Source organism: Onychomys torridus, chromosome 11, assembly GCF_903995425.1.
Source record: "Onychomys torridus chromosome 11, mOncTor1.1, whole genome shotgun sequence".
Taxonomy (NCBI): Eukaryota; Metazoa; Chordata; class Mammalia; order Rodentia; family Cricetidae; genus Onychomys; species Onychomys torridus.
Genome location: NC_050453.1, coordinates 33,712,420 through 33,735,190, shown reverse-complemented (window position 1 = coordinate 33,735,190; position 22,771 = coordinate 33,712,420). Strand labels below are relative to the sequence as shown.

General features: G+C 42.3%; 1 protein-coding gene and 1 pseudogene across 1 annotated transcript in view; one reads left to right on the top strand and one right to left on the bottom strand.

Annotated features, from left to right (window-relative positions):
- The window catches only part of Rabgap1l (RAB GTPase activating protein 1 like), a 560,245-nt gene extending 555,017 nt beyond the window's left edge, over positions 1–5,228 (bottom strand). The window contains exon 1 of the mRNA XM_036203001.1: positions 5,024–5,228. The gene's annotated coding sequence lies outside the window, so the exon portion shown is untranslated. The remainder of the gene's footprint in view (positions 1–5,023) is intronic.
- Positions 5,229–15,548: 10,320 nt separating this feature from the next.
- On the top strand, positions 15,549–21,947 carry LOC118592858 (annotated as a pseudogene).
- The last annotated feature ends 824 nt before the right edge of the window (positions 21,948–22,771 follow it).

The window sequence follows — 22,771 nt, the reverse complement described above, 5'->3', positions numbered from 1 at the left end:
GTATAAATAATTCCACTCTGACCAGTCAAGCAAGACTATGACAATATCTCTAAACACAAAACTAGGTAAAAAAAAGATTTGCACAATTTCTGTTCCAAGTTCAGTAGCCAATCAGCACAGCCCTGAAAAGATAAGGAGTATTTCACCAAAATGTCCTTTCAAGTGTGTGTGTGTGTGTATGTGTGTATGTGTGTGTGTGTGTGTGTGTGTGTATGTGTGTACAGAAGCAAGCTTAATAAATGCTCAGCATAACATTCTCCAGTATCCTTCATGTATACAAAACAATAAATCTTATTCTTAGTTACATGGTCTCTTCATCACAATTCATAACTCTCTTCAAAAAGGAAAATAACAGACACCTATTGATATCACTGTAAGACAATTTATAGGAAGTAGGCATGTGGTTTAGAAATTATCAGCTAAGGTCAAGGTTCTCTGCCTTTGTTCAGATCCATATGCCTGAAGGCTACAATACACTAACACCAATGACTCCCTTTGCCAAGTGTCCTATATTATGAAAAACAAAAATTTCATTCACATGATTCTGGTATTGGTATCAATGCACCCAACCACTTGAGAAGCTTACAGAGAAAAACCAGTGCAGTTAAAAAAAAAAAAAAAAAAGGAAATTTTCCATTCCTAATTTTCCCCAAATTCTCAACACAAGCTCACATCTTCCAATGGGACTTCTATTACTAAGATCCTCTATTTACTTAATTTACTATTAAAGACATGTAGTACTTGTTGAGCCTAAAACAGGCAAACGAACTCATAATTCACAAACTACTGTTTAGACTTCATACTCTGAGAAAAGCAAGTTTTGTTAAAATACTTCTCTGACTTTTTACTTAAGCATACTAAACTGGATAAGGAGCAAAGAAGTTTCCTAAATGTATTTTTGGCTGTACTATGTCTATCACAACACTGCCAGTAGCCAGATTTTTCATGAGTATTTATAAAAGTGTGTTTTCTATTTTTAAGACTATTTATAAAATAAGAAGGCTCAAAATTTCAAGCACATTAATAATCTTAGTCCAAATCTAACTCTAAATGAACTGAAAATATGCCTACAGGTTTCCTAGGAAAATCCCCCAACACTATATTTTAAAAAATCCAAAAATGAGTCAGCATGAGCATGAACTTGCTATATTCAAACAATTGTGACATTTTGTTGGCTGAATAAGAGCAATATTGAAAGTAAATAAAATACAAAAGAGAAAATGTTGAGACATAAGTCTACTTAACTCAATTAACTTATTACTAGGATCCACTAATGTCCACATACTTATACCCAATTCAAATATTAATTATAGAGTCAAAACTAAGCAGTCAAGTAAAAAAAAAGAAAAAGAAAAATGAGTATATCAGGCTGGAGAGATGGCTCAACAGTTCAGAGCACTTGTTCTTGCAGAGAACCCAGGCTTGATTCCCAACACCCATGTGGTAGTTCACAACCATCCATAATTATAATTCCCTCTTCTGAACTCCAAGGGCACCAGGCACACATGTGGTGCACAGACAGACATGTGAGCAAAACACTCATACATATAAATAAACCTTTTTAAATAAAAATTTAGTGTGAATGTCTTCATTACTCAGGTTCAACTGTTTTTTCTGTTTCCATTCGTCATGGCAAATCACTATAAGAATATCTATGGAGAAATCCCTGGGTTGGCCAGGCATAGTGGTGAAATCCTAGGACTCAAAGCTAGACTAGGTTACATAGTAAGCTGGGGCCTGCAATGGATTATACAGCAAGACCCTGTCTCCAAAAAAAAAAAAAAAAAAAACTATGGAAAAAAAAGTCCTATGTTCAGTGTTTGGCTGACAATCATCCTCAAACTCCAAGGCTGAATCATTTATATGGGATAAGAAGTTACACTTTGGGTCTGGTTAATTTCAATGTATGGTGTTTTTCTTGTTTTGGTTTGGTTTTGGCAGTGTATTTTATAATAAATAATGCTTAAAAGCTGTTATAAACATGCAAAAACTGATTGAAACTTGCAAAATAAGGGTGAGGAGCTCTCTGTTTTGGGACTCCCAAAAGGCTACAGTATTGACTTCAATGTCTGAGCGTCTTCATCTCCATACCACTTAAAGAATGGTGGTTGAGGGCTAGAGAGTTGGCTCAACAGTTAAGAGCTCATGATGCTCTTGCAGAGGTCCCAGCACCTACAGGGCAGCTCACAACCACCGTTAACTCCAGATACAGGGGATGTGATGCCCTCTTCTGACCTCCAGGGGAAAGAGAGAGAGAGAGAGAGAGAGACAGACAGACAGACAGACAGAGACAGACAGAAACAGAAACAGAGAGACAGACAGAAAGAGAGACAGAGAGACAGACAGACACACACACACACACACACACACACACACACACACACTTGCAGGCAAAGCACTCATACAAAGGAGGAGGAGCGAGACAGAGAGACAGAAATCTCAAAAGAATTTTCAGAAAGACAATGGTAGGCTGAAGTCCCAGTTCTACACCTCCTGCACAAGAGATTTTTTATACCTAACTGCTCCTTTCTTCAAAGTCAGTATCTAGAAGGCTGTTATTCTCTCCCACATAATATTTGTACTTAGAACAACAGAATTTCCTCTTTTCACTACTCCCCCAATCCTAGGACTTTCAGCTTCACTGCAGTATTTGAGAGTTCAAATAAATACATAGCAATGAAACCATTTCAAGTTTCCAGTAAGGCAAAGAAAAGAATTTTCAGAAGTAACAAATTCAGAACTGATGAGCAGAGAGAAATGAAAACTCCTGTTTCTCAAGCTTAATATTTTGTCAGTCAAAGATAAATACAGTTGGGCTTGATGGTCCATGTCCATAATCCCAACACTTAGGAGGCTGAGGCAGAAGGATAAGGTTAGTGTGGGCTACATAGTGGGTTTCAGGCCAGTCAGAGCTATGATATAAGACTCTGTCTCAAAAAATAAGTAAATAAGGCTGGAGAGACAGCTCAGCAGTTTAAGAGGACTAGCTGATGCTCCAGAGGACCTGGCTTCAATTCTAGGACCCACGTGATGCTAACAATTGTCTGTAACTCCAGTTCCAGGGAATCTGATGCCCTCTTCTGGCCTCCTCTGTCACTAGGCAAGGAAGGGGTGCACTGACATACATGGAGACAAAACACTCATATATATAAAATTAAATAAATCTCTTTTAAAATAATAAATATCCCAACAAAAACTGCCTAACCTCTCAAATAATAAAAATATGTTATAAACAATGAAGCAATGATCAAACAACCAAAAATTCTCAGAACAGCACAAGCATATATACAGAACTTGTCATCAAATGTTTAAAAAGAGAGAGAGAGAGAGAGAGAGAGAGAAACTTCACAGATCTACAGTCCTATCTTGTGCACTTGATTTGTATAGTTTACTATTTCCCCTCAAGAGCTTAACAGTACTGGAACTTACCACCTTGTTTGAAGCTTCCCAAAGCACAAATTACGCTTCACAATATCTCACAGACAAGCCATACCCAGCTACATCTATTTCTCCCCCAGATGATTTAGTAATATTAGAGTACATCTTGAACTAATTTAGTATAGGCATCAATCTAACTCAAAGTCTTAGCTAGCTCCCCAAGCAGTACAATTTTGTAATAATGTGTACATTAAATTCATCTAGCCTTTCTTCTTTGCAACCTCAGTGTCAGTTTCATATAGATCACTCAACCAAGATAATTAATCACAAGCCAATTTCCCTTTCCTGGCAGCTTGTGAACTAATTTTTTTCCACGAGCAAAATCCACTTCCAATTTGACCACAAACTTCATGCCTGGATCTTCTGATCATAACTACTGGCTATTCTACAGAAGCGCAGCACATGTCAAATGTAAACACTACTAGCAGAAAAGTCTAAAGGTTTTCATGAAATTGTGTTCTCTGAATTGTAACAATCATCTATCTACCTCTTCTCACGCACAAGAAAATTCAAATGCATTAAAATTATCTAAACCTTCCAGTGACAAAATGCAGGCTTGACTTTGAATTCAGTTTTCAAACAGCACTAAACACGTCAATCAAGTCCCTGCCATCAACGAAAGGTTAGCGATTCATTTTATTTGCATAATACCATCAATTCTGAAAAAGAATCGCCTAAATTTGAGTCATTTTCTGGTATAACTAACTCTGAGAAGTTCAAAGAGAATACACAAGCACCTGAACGAAACTGTCTTGAGATCAGAAACGAACTCTGGTCAGTTGAGCCCCTTGCTCCTGGCCACCACCCCCCGATGGCCAGTGGCCCCTTTCCACACGCTGACACACTGCCCAGCCTTGCACCGTTGGCGATCAGAGCAAAGTACTAACCCAGTCTCAGAAACTTTGACTCAGTTATCAAGACACGGAGCACGCACAACATGCGCGGGGGTGTGGATGGGTGTCCGTCACGGCCCACCCGGTCAACTTTGAAGCAGGGCATTTCTTGCAGGTAGAGATCTGCCCCCCCCCCCCCAAAAAAAAAAAAAAACAGTCTATCCCAGACAGTAAAACCACATGCATCGCCAGCAGGAACGGAGCAAAGTGCGCGGGGCGGAGGAAGGGGAAGAGCCAGGGAAGAACACGGGATCCAACAGACGCTTTCAAGTAGGTAAGAAAATAACCCTGTCCACACGCCCCCCGGACTCGGGGTTGCTGGGACCGAGCACTCGGCAGCAGCCTCCTCCCGGCAGCCGGCGGCGGGGGCGGCGGCAATGTCAGGAGGGCAGAGTGGGAGGCGGCGGCCGCCCGAGCCACCACCCCGCCCCAGGTGAGGGGCGCCAACCCCGCCTCCTGCCCGGCGGCCCCGCTGCGACGAGCAGCCCCCGGAGAACCCGGGTGTCCGGGAGGCGGCCGACGGCGCTGAGCCAGCCGGATGCCTTCCGCCCTGGTCCTCCAGCATCCCGGTCCGGGGCCGGGCCTCGCACCGGGACCCTGTCTAGACCAGCCCGGAACCCCCAGACCCACCGGACCGCGGCTCCCCGCCGTCAGGCGGCCCTCGGGCCCCTCGAAGGCCGCCTTCGCCTCACCTCACGTCTCCGCGGCCGCTGCCGGAACAACAACTCTGTCAGACGTCCGAGTCCCACCCGCCGCCCAGAGCTCTGCGGTCGGGCCCGTCCCGTTCACTCCGCCGCCGCCGAAGCCCAGGGAGGGCGGAGGGAGCGGGGCGGAGGGAGCGGGGCTGAGGAGGGGAGAGGACCGCCCGGCAGGAAGAGGCGAGGGAGGGGGCGGGCTGAGGAGGAGGCGGCCGGCGGGAGCGCGCGCGCCCGTTCCCCTCGGCGCGGCGTGCGCGCTCCCGAGGGCGGAGGCGCCTTCTCGGCCGAAGGCGGCGGCGCGCACGCGCGTACCCAGCCCCGCCTGACCCCGCTCGGCCCCGAGAGCGCCGAGTACAAACCTGAGCGAAGGCGAACAAAAAAAAAAAAAGAGAGAGAGCAGAGGAGCGCGAGGCCTTCCTGCCAATCAGCCCCGAGAGTGACTGAGTTCTAAGATAATTCCCTTTTGAGGAGATTCTTTCCTTACAAACGTGTTTTACATATTTCCATTCTGTGCAGCCAGTAAGTCTTCTGGGAGGACTAACTTCCCCGGGGACTCTTACTCTTCGTCCTTTGAAGGTGCCTCTGTGCTCTGAAGCACCCCCCCACCCCTTGATTGGACCCTCCATTCTCAGATGAGCACGTGGGAAAGCGCTGAACACTGCGGTCAAGGCAGCAGAGTCTCTCACCTTTTATGCTTTCAGAGAATAGATTTTGGAGGACAGATAAGCTAGAGAAGTATCTATTTTCTGCCACAAGTGTTGTACTGATCTTTGAACTGTGTCTATCTTCCTTTCTAGATCAAGCAGCCAGAAATGACCTGCATATTCTCTGAAGCTCCTAGGACATTCTTCCTCCGGTTTATGGCATCTATATATGTAACCTTAACTTGTGAATTATTTTAGAGATTCCAGAAAGACCTACTTCATTCATTTCTGTGTCTTTTACGGTGACTTGTACCCGGCTAACAGGAAGTGTTCAGTAAATGTTACTGTTGAGTTAAATGTATCAAGCGATTTGAGCTCTAGAACGGCTTCTTGTGTTGAAAATTCTCTTTTGTTATACTTCTATTGCCCTGTCCTTATTGTCCACCCAGATCCAAAAGCTACCCTGAGAAGTGTAACATTTGTCAAAGGGCTTTCAAACCCAAGTTTCTTTTCTCCTTTTTCTTAATGTTAATATCTACAGATGCTTGGTCACAGCAATAGTGTTCCAACTAATTTGGGTTTTCCCTCCCTGTTGGGTCCTTTCCAGAAGGTATTTTTGTTAAATTCTATACCCTGAGAGCCTTCCTGACCCTGAACCTGACTCAATGACTGCTTTAAGTTTTGATACCTAATAAAGTTAAGATTTAAATAACACAAATCATCTGTTGATTTCCAAGCTTTCAGAGTCTCTTTGTAAATATGCAAGAAGGAGACACTGAGCCAGGCTCTATGAGAAAATCAACACACGAGAAAGCCATAGTTGTTGCCTTCTGGTATCTTCCAAATGGAGCAAAGTTATTTGACAAGGAGAACAATGAATGCTAGCTGGCTTTCTCCTTTTTAATCAGTCCAAGACCTCAGGCAGGCCAGAGAAGGGTGCCACTTCACAATTAACGTCAGTCAGAACTTCAGTTACGCTAATCTGGATCATCCTTCACAGGCACACCCAGAGTCTTGTCTCCCAGATAACTCTGTACCCTGTCAAACTGACAATATTAGCCACTGAAGCAGGCCAGGCACAGCCTGGGTTTGGAGGAGAATGGAAGGAAGTCTTTCTCCCTCGCCTGCCTGCCGTGATGAGTGGATGCAGTTCCTGCCAACACTCTGCTACTATGAAGGAAACTGGCCTGAAGGTGCAGCTGACACTCCGTGAAAGAGTTCAAAGCAAGCCTACAGCCTTCCTCTAGATTTAGTCACTCCTGTGAGTCAAGAGGCTTTCTTAGCTATTTTAAATTTTAAAGAGGAGTTTAGCTTTTTATTACTTGCAGTCAAGGCTAAATTTTTCATTACATATTATGGAAGGGAGAGTTATGTATGATATGACTCTTCCAGTGGGTGTTTTTCCCATGGAATTCCCAATGGAATGAATATACTGCATTTGATAAGACTTTAGATGGCCTTCAAAGGAACCTGTCCACTCCCCCAAACCTTTCCCACACTAGTTTATATAATGTCTGAGAACACATCACTGCACTTTTAAAAAACTTTATTTAAGTTATATGCTCTATTTAAATCAACTTGCCCTAATCAAAGCACTTCATGAGCCAGCCGGTAGTAGCACAAGCTTTTGTAACCATGTATGTGTGTTTAATATGTAAAACATTTGATGTTCTTTTTTGTCTTGTGTGTGTGTTATATGCTTAGGTGTACACTCAGAAGCCAAAAGAGGATGTGGAGTATCTTCTACTGCTCTCTTTTATCTTTTTCTTTTTTTGTTTGTTTGTTTGTTTTGAGACAGGGTTTCTCTGTGTAGTTTTGGTGCCTGTCCTGGATCTCGCTCTGTAGCCCAGGCTGGCCTGGAACTCAAAGAGATCTGCCTGGCTTTGCCTCCCAGGTGCTGGGATTAAAGGTGTGTGCACCACCTCCCGGCTCTACCTTGTTTCTTGACAGAGTCCCTTACTGAAGCTATAGCTCTTGATTTACTTGGCTAGGCTGGCAACCAGCAAGCTCCAGCAAACTTCCCATCTCCATTTCTGCCAGCACTGGGATTATAGGCATACATGGCCACACTTGTGTTTTGTTGCTTTTTTTTTGGTGGGGGGGGGGGGAGATATTGGAAAGATTAGAAAAATGACACAAGATGGACAGTGATGGCTCTTGCCTTTAATCCCAGCACTTGGGAGGCAGAGGCAGATGAATCTCTCAGTTCAAGACCAGCCTGGTCTACAGAGTAAATTCCAGGATAGCCAGAGCTGTACAGAGAAACCCTATCTCAAAAAACAAAAACAAAAAACAGAAAAAAAAAAAAAAGAAAGAAAAATTACACTGGCTACCTGAAGAAAGGAGAGGTAGCAAAAGATATAATATAGGAAGAAAAACTTTCCTCCTTCCATTTTATTTAGAGCTGAAAATCAAAGGAATCTAGACAATCATCATACTAAGTCGATATTAAAGTTATCCTTTAAGGCTGAATAGGAACACATTCAACCAGCCAGTCATGGTGGCTCCTGCCTGTAATCCCAGTACTTGGAAGGCAGAGGTAGGAAGATCACTACAAGTTCATGACCAGCCTGGGATACATAGTGAGTTCCAGGACTAGATAGGCTAGGGACCTAGGGTAAAATAAAATAATACTGGTCCTAAAAGAAAAAAAAAATGTACTGATAAAACGACCCCTAATGACATTCTGCTATACTCATAGATCAGTTCCTTCCTCAGTCACCATCAGAGAAGCTTCCTCCTGAAGCAGATGGGAACAAATATAGACACCCACAGCCAGACATCGGGCAGAAAAAGAGACCTCTGAACACACAGCCAGGCGGTGGTGGCCCACTCCTTTAATCCCAGCACTCGGGAGGCAGAGGCAGGCGGATCTCTGTGAGTTCGAGGCCAGCCTGGTCTCCAAAGCGAGTTCCAGGAAAGGCGCAAAGCTACACAGAGAAACCCTGTCTCAAAAAAAAAAAAGAAAGAAAGAAAGAAAAGAAAAAAGAACACACAGCTCTAAATGGTACGTCTCCATCTAATTCCTCCCCCTCAGAGCTCAGGGAACCCTGCAGAAGAGGAGGCAGAAAGAGTGTGAGAGTCAGAGGGGATGGGGGACACCAGGAGAACAAGGCCCTCGAAATCAATTAAGCAAAGCTCTATGAACTCACAGAGACTGAGGCAGCAAGCACCGGACCTACAGGGTCTACACCAGGTCTTCTGTGTATAAGTTATAGCTTTCGGTTTAGTAGTTTCATTGGGACTCCTGAGTGTGTGCAGGAATGGGACTCTGATTCTTGTGCCTGCTCTTGGGGCTCTTTTCCTGCTATTGGTTTACCTTGTCCAACTTGGATGTGATGGTTTTTGTTTTCTTTTATTATATTTACTTTGTTAAAAATATCCTTTTTCAATATAATTCCTTTACAATGTTAAAAATTAATCTAAGTCAGGTACATATGTTAAACTAGGGCGACTAGAGAAGAGCCTGTATTTTCCCAAAATTATATAAATGCTGGATACTTTAAAAGTCGAAGAGCCAGGCAGTGGTGGCACACACCTTTAATCCTAGCCCTTGGGAAGCAGAGGCAGGTGGATCTTTGAATTTGAAGCCAGCTTGGTCTACAGAGTGAGTTCCAGAACAGTCAGGGCTACCCAGAGAAACCCTGTCTTGAAAAAACAACACAAAACAAACAAACAAACAAACAAACCCAAAAAGTTGAAAAAACACTTTGCCAAACTTGAAAAAAGGGGGGAGGGGGTTATTTCCACATTCTAGATAAGAGAGAACAGAAGCAGAGCATGGCAGGGAACTTGAGCATAAGCTAAAGCTCAATGGCTCCTTTTAACAGGAATCAAACACATGCTGTGAGATGGAGAGACTAAAAGGAAATACATAACAACAACATGGGTACGTTTTTTAAAATTACAATAAGCACAATAATTATGAGTAGAAAAAGCAACATAAAGAAATATATTTCATAATTCCATTTGTGGAAAAGTGTCTTATTTTTGAGATAGGGTTTCATCCTAAGGTGATTTCAAACTCTCTTCGTAGCTGAGGATGATCTTGAATTTCTTACATTATCTGATCCTCCAGCCCTGAACTCCATCCAGGTGCTGGGTATGTTGGTGTGAGTTACTGTACCTGGTTTATGTTGTGCTGGAAGTCAAACAAGGGCTTTGTGCGTGCTAGGCAAATGCTCTAATAACTGTGTTAGATCTCCAGCCCTAGAAGACTTTAAATGCAAACTAATCTATAGTAACAGCAGATTAATGGCTTCCTGAGGATGTGGGAGATAGGGTTAAATGGACCCGAAAAACTTCTTTGTGATGGTAGCTATGCTTATTATCTTGGTTGTGGTGATGTTTTTAGATGTGTATATATGCCAAAATTTGTCAAGTTTTACATTTCAAAAATGTATAGCTAATTGTCAATTATACCTTATAAACTGCAAAAAAAAGAAATGAAAAAATATAAAAAAATCTAAATCAATATCCAAGTAAACCTAACATCTCCTCTTTCCTACTTAACTTTATACAATCTATTTTTTTCTTTATTTTTCTTTTGCCAGATCTGAGGACCAAACCCAGGGCCTTGAGCTTGCTAGGCAAGCACTCTACCACTGAGCTAAATCCCCAACTTGCTTATCTATTCTGAAAATATAGATAAGTATCTATCTTGTAGGTTTTCTTGATGGCAATAAAAGATTCCTTAGCTTTTAGGGCTAGACATAGAAATGTTTGCCAGCGAAATTAGTGTGGGGGATACAGGTGGGGAGATTAGCCATATTTTGGTAACTGTGCAACGTGAGTAATGGGCACAAGAGGACTTATGTGTAGTATGCTTTCTCGTTGGGACCTCCAGCCTACAAATAACAACAGAGTCATATTAATTATGAAAGCTTAGCCACTATTACCCACTAGCTCTTATAACTTAAATTAACCCATAATTTTATTACTCTACATTCTACCACATGGCTTTTACCTCTCTCCCATTCTGTGTGTCTGACTTGTTCCCAGTCTCGATGGTGTCTCCCCTTCCTCTGTCAGGAAGTCCTGTCTATCTCTCCTGACTAGCTAATGGCTATTCAGCTTATTACACCAATCATAGCAGCACATCTTTATACCATGTACAAATATTCTGCAACACTTACCATACTATTTTCTTTACTTTTTATATACTGAAACATTTTTATGACACACAAGAAGCCCTGGTCACTGTCTCATATAGGTTGGCCATCTCTTAGGGGCTGAGTAGACATATACTCCTCCCTCCCCCACCCCTTTCTTCCAAGGTAATTTTGTTATTCACTAAAGAGGGTCACTGCCCTGGACAAAGAAAAGGAGTCTGACAGTGAGATGAATTTCGGGCACCTCTACCAGGTATTGGTAAGTGTCAGTTTTATTTCTTACTAAATTCTATAAATAGTGAGTCAACTATTCTTCAAGAGACATTTACAATCTGCCGGTCTTGCTAATGATTGAGAACATTTTCTGATTCTCATAAACATATTGCTTGACCCAAGTTGGGGTTGCCATTGTTGATGGTAGTGGTCAAGGTCTTCCTCCTCATTCTTCTCTTCCTCTTCTTCTTTTACTTTTTTTGAGACAGGCTCTTACGTTGTAGCCCATCTGCTTCAGGAGGAAGCTTCTCTGATGGTGACTGAGGAAGGAACTGATCTATGAGTATAGCAGAATGTCATTAGGGGTCATTTTATCAGTACATTTTTTTTTTCTTTTAGGACCAGTATTATTTTATTTTACCCTAGGTCCCTAGCCTATCTAGTCCTGGGTTCTTGGTCGCCCAAGCAGTGTTGGATATGGGTTCTATCTTGTGGAATGGGTCTTAAGTCAAATAAGACATTGGTTGGCTACTCCCACAAGTTTTGGGCCTCCATTGCCCTAGCATATTATACAGATAGAACAGCATTATAGATCAAAGGGTTTGTGGCTGGATTGGTGTTTGCATTTCTCTTCCAGTAGCCTGCAGAGTGCCTTGCTATACCAGAGGCACTAGAATGTAGGACTAAAGGAGAGATGGGGTTGAGGGAGGAAATGTGGGGAGAGACAGCTAGATTTGAGGGTCAGTATGGAAACCTAGTGCAATGCAAACTTCCTAGAATATATGAAGGTAATCCTATGACTCTTCCAGATAATGAGGGAGATGCAGTTCCAACTGGCCATCTCTTGTCACCAGACAAAGCTTCCAGTACAGGGACTGGGTTACATACAGTTGAGTTGTTGGCAAAAGGGATCCCAAGGAAATCCCCAAACAACCCAGACTGTTCCCAAGACTATAGGTTGCTCAACAAATTAACAGCAAGGGCCGATTGCTGAAGACAAATACCCACACAACTCATTGAAAGTGGAGAGGTTGAGCTGGTGCCCCCATAGGAAAGGAATCTTTTAAACACTGTTCTTAATTAGCATACTAAGTAATGGGTTTCCTTATGGTGTACATACTTTGTTGGTCTTCCTCCTGGGCCCCACAACCCCTTTCCCTACCAGCTTCCTGCTGGTCTCGCCTCCACAATAAACCCTAATCTGCTTTCATGTCACTTAAATCCTATTACTCTTTTCCCCCTCTTCCTTAAGACTTCTTTTTCCCTTCCGTGTTCCCTGCGTGGCTTCAGGGACCTAATTGGGGCAGTAAAGAAATGAGAAAAGCACAAATATACAGAGATGGACACCAAAAAACTGGGATGAGGTGGACGCAAGAAAGGCTTTGCCATCCCTCTGAGCCTCCCTGGGGAAGGCTTTGCCACTTCTATTGGGGCGGAGGCATTGGGATCTTTAACAAGACCGTGCCCATGTTAACCATCTCAGGACTTCATTTACACCCTACAGTCCCCTTTCTAGATTCATGACCTATACCTATAAATAACCACATAAAAATTAAAAACTAGACTTCTAATATGAAAAAAAAATGCAGCATTTGTCTTTTGAGTTTGGGTTACTTCACTTAGTGATTTCCAGTTTTGTCCACTTTGCTGTAAATGTCATAATTTCATTTTTCTTTACAGCTCAATTAAATTCCTGTGTGTGTGTGTGTGTGTGTGTGTGTGTGTGTGTGTGTGAGTGAGAGAGAGAGAGAGAGAGAGAGAGAGAGAGAGAGAGAGAGATTTTATCCATTCCTGGTTACATTTCCTGGCTAATGTGCATAGTACATAAACGTGGATGTGCAGTATCTCTGTGGTAAGACTTAGAGTCCTTTGGGTAAGTGCCCAGGAGGGACATAGCTGGGCCATACGGTAGTTTCATTTTCAGTTTTTTAAAGAAACCTCCATAGCGATTTCCACAGTGGCTGAATCGGTTTACACTCCCACCAGCACTGAATGCCAGCGGAGCAGCTCTCTGTTCCTTGGTGAGAAGAAGCTCTGTAGTCACCAAGGGGGCTTGCGTCTGTGGTCTGTGTGGATGTGGCATCAGCCATTTCAGCAGGGGAGTTCCTTCCTGGTGGTTCCCACATCAGTTTGTCCACGCACTGCTTTGACAGTAAAACCCAAAATCCCTTGAAGTGTTTGCCGCAGACCTAGTAAATTCTAGGGTTGGGACATTTAAAAATAGATATATTCCTTAAGCGCATATGTTTTGAAGTAAAGTAACTTCAAAAATTATGAATGTTTTCACAGTAAAAAAAAAAAAAAAATAGTCACATTGCCACATTCCTCTTCTACAGCAAGGGAAATCTGCCTCCTCCCTACTCCTCTCTGACCCTCCTCGAAGATGTTTCTTTAAATATATACTTATATATTTATATTTATATTTATACACACACACACACACACACAGAGAGAGAGAGAGAGAGACCCTGTCTACAAAAAAAAGTAAGTAAATAAATGTTGTGATAATTAAACAACAAATGATTTAGAATGTCTTAAAAGATTCTTAACACGTGGTGTAATATTTCTCCAATTTTAGGAAGATTCTTACTACTCGTTAATTATCTGATTTGTTGGTAGTAACCTCCATAGAAAACAGTTAGTTTATAGTAATAGCAATATGCAGTACTGTTACTAATGTCAAACTTCATATGAGTAACCAGGCTTTAGAATTCTTATTAACCAGGACTGTCTGGTGTAATTATAGTGGAAATTTATTATGTTATCAATTTCATGACAATAAATGGAGGCCAACTAGGTCATTCTCTATGATATTTTTGTTGTTTGGTTTTGAGACAGCATCATGAGTATCCCAGGCTAACATTAAACTCCCTATGTAGCCAAAAATGAACTTAAACTTCTGATCCCTCTGCCTCTAACTCTTAAGTGCTGAGATTTCAGAGCAGGCATGGTGGTTTATACCCACCAAGAATAGAACCCAAGGTTGTATACGTGCTATGCAAGCATTCCACCAACTGAGCGACAGTCCCTATTCTTTATACCTTTCGGTATATTTTAAACTATGTAATCATTTTTAATTGAATTCCGTCACTCACTTTGAATACATACCTCCTCCCCACCACCACCTCCCAGTATAGCTGATGATTCTCTTCTGTGTTCCACAAGAACTAAGATGTCCATTTTTTCCCATCTATGGCCCTATCTTCGTTCATGACTATTTTTCTTCCCCAGATGATGACTTCACTAGAAAAACAAAAATGATGTCTTTTTTTTCTAGGCACTCCTAAGTTATTATTGTGTGACTGGTAGAATGAGGAAACACATCCACAAAATCTGTGGAGTTTAAAGAAGATAGCGGGTTCCTGAGTTGCCTTACATGTGGCTAAACATTTGTCTTTCTTTTGTCTCAAGTGACTCCTAAATCCTTGCCTCAGTATTCATATACTCCTTCCACTTAAGTGACAGAACTCCAAATTCATTCAAGATTAAAGGAACAAAGATGAACTACATGGTCCTTGCCCCCCCCCCAGCCATGAAATGAGCAAATTGGGGGACTTTCCTTCAAAGAGAGGAAAAGGGCTCTTCTTCCTCTCTTCTCCCCTCCTACTACCGAGAAAATAGATGTAATGGTATAATCTAACATCCGTCTCAAACTAGAGAACAGGACCGCCCTAAGAGTTAAAGGAGTTTCATAATAATACAATTCCTGGGTTAGGGATTGAGCTCAGTGGTAGAGCACTTGCCTAGCAAGCACAGGCCCTGGGTTTGGTCCTCAGCTCAAAATAATAATAATAATAATAATAATAATAATAATAATAATAACAACAACAACAACAATAACAATACAATTCCTTTAAAACTGAAATTCTCCATGTAGATTCAGCCCATCTGGAATGATAGCAAATATGAAAACTTTGAAAGAAGAGCTGGAGAGCTGCCTCAGCAGTGAAGCCCTATACTGCTCTTCTGAGACCCTGGATTCCTCTCCCAGCACCCCCCCCCCAGTAGCTTATCATTTGTAACTCCAATTCCACAGGCTCAACACTGTCTTCTCACCCTCCTCAGGCTCCTGCACACACACATGGGATGCACACAAATTCATGTGTACATAAAGTAAAAATAAATATTTTCTTTAAAAATGATGGATAAATAAAAAGTAAGCTCAGGCTGCAAAGATGGCTGAACACTTGAGAGTGCTTACTGTTCTTCCAGAGGATCTGAGTAGGGCTCCCAGCACCTAACTGGCAGCTTACTGCCTCTTTGGCCACCAAACATGTACATTGTGCACAAATACACATAGACAAAATGTTCACACACATATAAAATAAATGTTATAAAAAATAAGCTTTCGCCAAGCGGTGGTGGTGCATGCCTGTAATCCCAGCACTCCAGAGGCTCTGTGAGTTCGATGCCAGTCTGGTCTACAGAGCTAGTAGACCAGAACAGGCTCCAAAGCTACAGAGAAACCCTGTCTCGAAAAACCAAAAACCAAAAAACAAAAAACAAAAGCTTTCATGAGAATTTCAGTAATTTTTTTTTATCTCAATAACCATGACTGGACCAGTGAGTTTGCCCATCAAGACTTCCTGCACAAGCCTGCTGACTTTAGGTTCAATCCAAGGAACAGACAGTGGAAGATGAGACTGGCAAAGGATCATCCTAAGGTGGGGTTTTAAAGGTCAGCATTGGATGTGAAGAAGGCTTGTATAGCTCAGGTTAGGGGATGTCCTAATGTGGGATTTGATGGGCAAAATAGGCAGGGTTACAGGAGCAGAATAAAAGCATACCAAGTTAGTCCTAACACTTTCCTGAAACAAAGACACAGTTGCAAGGTGGGCGTACCAACAGGTAGTCATAATAAGATAGCCATAGCAATCCCTTTGAAACAAAGGTAGTATTGCAAGATGGTTATTAACTCTTTGAAACAAAAACATGATTGCCATTCCTGGAACAGACAGTACAGAACCACTTGTTGTTAGGGCTACAGGTGGGGCATTGCCCAACCCTTGAGAAATAGAGGTTTGATCACAAACAGGAATGAGCTTAGTTTGTCTTTACTATAAGATGGCTTTTAAGCCTAAGATGGAGGCAGGCTGGTTCTTCACAAGTGCTTGCAGTTTCCATCCTATTTCATTGAACTTTTTCATCACAATCTTCATTTATCTTTTTATCAACATATATTAATTTTGAAGATTAATGGATTTCCATTATGACTTTTCACATAAAAATGTAAGATTTGATTTTTGTTTGGAGAGGTTTGTTTGTTTTTACAATGCTGGGGATCAAATGTTTATTTCTTCCATAAAAATTGAGTCCTCTGCATTTCATTTATTTCAGGAGTCTTCTGTAGTTGGTGGTGAATAGAACTAGCACAGGAATTGTAAGGCTTCTGGGTTTTTGGTTGGTTGGTTGACTGTTTTTTTATTTTCAAGACAGAGTTTCTCTGTGTAGCCCTGACTGTCCTGGAACTCATTCTGTAGACCACACTGGCCTCAGAACTCAGAGATTCGCCTGCCTCTGCCTCCTGAGTGCTGGGATTAAAGGCGTGCACCACCACTGCCTGGAGTAAGGTTTTGTTTTATAAATGTGGAGTTAGGACACTTTAAAGATTCTGGAATGTCCCCACCTTCCAATTAGGCCAGTGTGAGCTGCAAGACTACTCAAAACATAACTATTCTTGAATTATCTCAGTGGGTGAGGATTTCCCCCTGCCCTCTGGTGCAAATTCCAGCAAATCTCATGACTTTTCTGCTTGCTTGTAGAAAATAGAAAGTCTTGCATTTTTAAATCACAAAAATTCAGCCTCAGTGGACACTTAGAGGGAACGCTTTAGAGGAAAGGAATGCAAGCAGTTTTCTTTTCCATTTTCTTTCCTCCCCAAGTTCTTCCCTTCTCAGTGCCTGATGTTAGAGATTCAGGGTTGGAGTTCAGGGAGAGGGAAGAAGAAAAAGGCAGCAGCATGTGGTGGTGGTGCACACCTTTAATCCCAGGCAGATCTCTGTGAGTTCAAGGCCAGCCTGGTCTACAGAGCAAGATCTAGGTCAGGTACCAAAACCACACAGAGAAACACTGTCTCGAAAAACCAAAAGTAAAGGGAACAGATAGGTGTTGTAGAATATTATTTTAACTAGACAAAGATGTATTACACGTGTTTATGCTGTGGAACATTACTTTAACTGTGTCAAGGTGTATTACTTTTGTTTATGCTGCATTTATTTAATGATGTAAGGATGTGTGTTTAATTATGTAAAGATGTGTTGCATCTGTTTCACCTTGCCTGCCTAAGGCACCTGATGGGTCTCTAATAAAAGCTAAGCAGAGAAAGAATAGGTGGGGGTGGCAGGGAGAGAGAATAAATAGGAGAAATCTAGGCTGAAGAGAAGAGAAAGAGAAGGAGGAGAGGCCGGGCGGTGGTGGCGCATGCCTTTAATCCCAGTACTCCGGAGGCAGAGCCAGGCGGATCTCTGTGAGTTCAAGGCCAGCCCGGTCTACAGAGCGAGAGCCAGGACAGGCACCACAACTACACAGAAACCCTGTCTGAGAGAGAGAGAGAGAGAGAGAAGGAGGAGGAGAAGGAGAAGAAGAAGACAGACAGACAGACATTGAGAAGCAGTGAAAGTAAGATATACAGAAGAAAAGTATTAAGACCCGAGGCAAAGGGTAGATAAAGAGAAACAGGTTGGAGTTGGGGATTTAGCTCAGTGGTAGAGCGCTGGCCCTGGGTTCGGGCCTCAGCTCAGGCAAAAGAGAAAGAGAGAGAGAGAGAGGGAGAAACAGGTTAATTTAAGTTAAAAGAGCTAGCCAGAAAAGTGCCTAAGCTAGGCCGAGCACTCAAAACTAATAATCTCTGTGTTATGATTTTGGAGCTTTTTGGTGGCCCAGAAGAAAAAGCCTGATACAGATAGATCCTAATTGGGTGGACTGCGGGCCATGGCTTTGTGTTCTCTGGGGCTGATGGCCGTTTGATGCTGACTCTTTCTTGTGGGCATTCATGTGAGTGTCTCAGGGCTTGATCACTGAGAAGTACAACTCCTTTACTATCTGTGATATGGGCCACATGTTATTTTTCTTGCTGTCGCATCTCCATTACCATGATGACTTTGTTTTGTCTGGAAAGGGGGTGTTTGTTTGCTTGCTTTTCATCTATGCCATATGTTTGTTTTTGTTGTTGTTTGTTTGTTTGTTTGTTTTTTACATCACAATTGATATCTCAGGCAGGTTTCTTGAGCAAGAATGTAAAGGATCTCCATATTGGCTTTCCCTCCTTTGTAGCCTATATCTGGCCCATCAAATGCATTATGCATCCTTTCTCTTGACCAGAAGGGGCTGTCTGATCCTAATATAATTGGGTAGATCCTCCCCTAATAAGAAAAAAGCAGCCTCCCAGCACCCAGGAGGCAGAGGCAGGTGGATCTTTGTGAGTTTGAGGCCATCCTGGTCTGCAGAACAAGTAAACCGGGCTGCTAGGCATTCACTTTCTAGCCCTCAAAATTCTCCTGAGAAGGCTTATGACTATAGTTCTCTGTGATTGAGTAAGAAGGCCTAATTGAAAGGGCAAACACCTGCTCTTCAGCTTACTCGGGGGCAGAGGAATGCAGAGTAAGACTCTCTCTAAAGAGCACCTGCCACACATGCACTCTGTATTTCCACTGACTGACCTTTGTGGTTTTTAAGAACCACCTAGCCAATGGAAACCTGTTTTGAATTTCTGCTTGGTGGTCTGGCTCTTCACTTTGAATATCACACCTTCTGCAGCATGCTTAGGTCAACATTTCCTATTCAGCCTTCTGTTACCCTTCTTAAAGTTTTAAGGTCCAAATAGCCAGGCTTACTTACAGAGACATGTTTAACCTAGAATAGCACAATTTCCAAAACACCATATTTTAATTATTTAATTAGAACCTGTTCTTGGAACAAGAGAACTGCAAGCATCATTAAACCATAACAGAGCATTGCTTCATATACAAAGTAAATGTAGGTGTTTTCTTCTCCAACCCACTGATGCTACCAACTGTTTTTTCAGTTCATCCCTACATCCTCTTCTTCATTCAACCTCGAATTCCTGCAGCTACAAGGAACCTTCCTCTAACAGACTCTGAAGTCTCCATCTCAAAACAAAATCTATTTTTTCAGAATATATATTTTTGACTATCCTATCTAAATTCAAACACTTTGTTAACAAATATCCCTCTCTCTCTCTCTCTCTCTCTCTCTCTCTCTCTCCATATATATATATATATATATATATATATATATATATCCTTCAATTTGTAGAATAATCCAATTGAATATTTTATGCAGCTGTCAACTGAGTCCAACTTTTAAATTCTTTGTCTTTCTCCAAAGGCTTTGGTTTCCTTCAAAACAGCTAATCAGAGAAAAAGAATGGAAATACAGGCATATCATACACTCATCCCCTGCTCTGATGCTCTTCTGACTCCCCCTCCTATCAATAAACATAACAACCTTGGGACTGGGGAGATGGCTCAAGGTTAAAGAGCTTGCTGCATAAAGAGCTGAGTTCAGATCCCCAGCACATACAGGCAAAGCCCACCTAGCTGGTGCACATTTGTAATCCCAGTGCTAAGGGACAGAGATAGGCAGGTCCCCGAGCTTGCTGGCCAGCCAATCTAGCCAGCCAAGTGAGCTCCAGGTTCAGTGAGAGACCTTTTCTCAAAAGAAAGATGGAGGGTCTGGCGAGATGGCTCAGCAGATAAGGTGTTTTCTGTGCAAGCTTGGATGAGCTGAGTTTGATTCCTGGAACCCACATAAAAGCGGCTGTGGGTTTAAGCATTAAGAATACAGCAATAAATTTGACAGGAAAAGTCTAGGACCTCAGATATTTGTGGCAAACACCATCAATAAATAAATAAATTAGACCTTATAATGTCTGGTAATGGTCAATGCAACGAAGTGAGCAGTGTAAAGGAATGTAAAGTGTCATTGTGGATAGAGTAGTCAGGGAAGACCTCTCTTGGAAGAGTCTGGGCAAATACTGGGGTGAGGGCTACTTAATAACAAATGCCCCAAGATGACAGCCCTTAATGCTCTTGAAAAAACATCAGGGAGCCCCATATGGCTGAGACCAAAATGAAAGGCAAAGTGATAGGAAACAGGTTTGAGGAAATAGTTGAAAGCCAAGGTGATAGAGGAGGCCTAGAAGACCGAGAAAAGAGCTCAAATTCTATTCTAAGTTGATGGAAGGCTGTTCTGAGTATAGAGGTAATAAGATTAGTTCTACGCTTTGAAAAGGTCAATGTTTCTGCCGTGTTGGGATTTATAGTGTAGAAGCAAAGCTAGAAGCAAGGACATGCGTTAGGAAGCTAGTTTAAATGACTGGATAACACATTGTGGTCACTTAAAGCTGTAATGGTGTGGTTCCTCACACCCATAATCCCACCAATCAGGAGGCAGAGACAGGCAGACCTCTGAGTTCAAGGCCAGCCTAGTCTACAGAGTTCCAGGGTAGCCAGGGCTACACAGAGAAATCCTATATTGAAAAAATAAATAAGATTACAGGAAATTAAATTTTTCCCTTAGATATTTAAGAGTGATAACCAAGTTCTAGGGAGGAGGCTCAGCAGTTAAGAGTACTGGCTGCTCTCTGGATTCAACTCCCAGCACCCATGTGGCTGCTCACAGCCATTTGTAACTTCAGGTCTAGGGAATCCAATGCACTCTCTGGCTTCAGTGGGCACTAGCTGTGCTTGTGGTACACACATACATGGAGATAAAACGTCCACACACATAAAAATAAATATTAATTTTAAAAATAAAACAATAAAAAAGCAATAACCAAGGTCAGTCCAATAACATAAAGGAATGTTGACTCTTGTATTCTTTTGACAAATGAGGAAGAACATTTTTTTTTTGTAAACACATACACAAACACACATGTACACACGTGCTCAACATCAAAATCCAGAATTTTAGGCCCTGAAGATTTATCTCAGTTGGTAAAGTGCTTGCCTAGCATACATGCCTTTAATTCCAGCACTTGAAAGGCAAGGCCATCCTTGGCATTCTCAAAGGTAGGGTGGGCACAGCAGGAGAGGGGCACTGCTCCTCTGCACATGGGTGGAGATGATGTGTAAGGATCAAGAGACACCCAACCTACTCCCAGTGATTCCAAGTGGCATCTTTGGCAGTATGTCATGTGGTCATGGTATGTTTGAGGGGGCTTCTCTAGACTGACCTGGGTCTATGTCTGGCCTATAGAGTCAAGCTGGCTGGGACCAAGCCTGGGTACATGGTCACATAGCAGGAACCAGGTGTGAGTGGTGATAATCAGCAGCCCTTCCAGCTTTTGGCCTGAGTAAGGGTGTCCTCTGACAGAGAAGAGCTGTCACTCAAAATGAGCCAATGGCTGAAATTGGTGTAGATGCCTTTGGGATGGTATACAAGGCCCATGATACACACAGTGGCCATTTTGTGACCCTCAAAGATGTGTGATTTCCCAATGGAAGAGGAGCTAGAGAGGGCCTCCCATTATCCCAATTCCTGAGGTGGCCCTATTGAGGAGTTTGGAGGCTTTTGAGCATCCCAGTGTGGTCCAGCTGGAGGCTGTCTATTCCACCTCCTGAACTTATGAAAGATCCAGATGACCCTAGTATTTTAGCATACCAAGACCTAAAGACATATCTAGACAAGGCAGCCCAGGCCATCAAGGATCTGATGCCACAGTTTCTAAGAAGCCTAAACTTTTCTTCATGTGCATCACATTGCTCCTTGACACCCAAAACCAGAGAATACTCTGGTTATTAGAGGTGGGGTGGTAAAGCTGTCCGATTCTGACCACTTGGGAAAAACCTTCTATCTACTTGGACTGCCTACAGAAAACTACCGGCCTGAAGATGTACCACTACCCAAGGGGTGTTTTTCCCCCCGAGGAATTCAGCCAGTGCAGTCGGTGGTGCAGAGGTAGAGGAGTCTGGAGCACAGACATGCTAACTTTTAACTACCGTCTGAGTCCTGCAGAGCTCTTACCTACACAAGGAAGCTGGTGGATGATCAGGAAGGAACAGTAAACTGGCTCCCTTTATCCCTTCTGCACACTTGTGTGGTGAGAATCCCACTGAGAAGACCTCTCCCTTCTTTTGTTTGTTTTTACTCTTTGCTCCCAAATAAATCACATGCACACAGAGGCTTATTCTTACTTATAAATGCCTGGCCATAGCTTGGCTTGTTTCTTGCCAGTTTGTCTTATATTAACCCATTTTTGCCTCTGGGCTTTTACCTCTCTCTATTTTTGTAAACCTTTCTTTCTTACTCCATTGCTGGTTATATAGTTGGGTGGCTGGCCCCTGATGTCCTCCTCCTTCTATCACTCCTAGATCTCTCCTCTTCCAGACTTCTCCTATTAATTCTTTCTGCCTGCCAGCCCCACCTATTCTTTCTCCTACCTCGCTCTTTATTAGACCATCAGGTGTTTTAGACAGGCACAATAACACAGCTTCACAGAGCTAAACAAATGCAACATAAACAAAAGTAACACATTTTAAAATAATATTTTACAACACCCTTCCCCTGGAGCCATGAAGATTTCTCCAACTTTCTACTGAGAATGTTTTAAGCCTCAATGACATTCTTCACCCCTCCTTTTGAGGCTTATCCTGTTGACTTTTTTTTTCTACACTCTGTCTTTCCCCTCCCTATATAGTGAGATCTCATTTCACTATCATTTTTTTAAATGCAAGAAAACAAAACTAGACAGGAAAAAAAAAAACAGACTGATATATTAGCACCATGCAATCCTACAGCTTTATTGAAGTTGG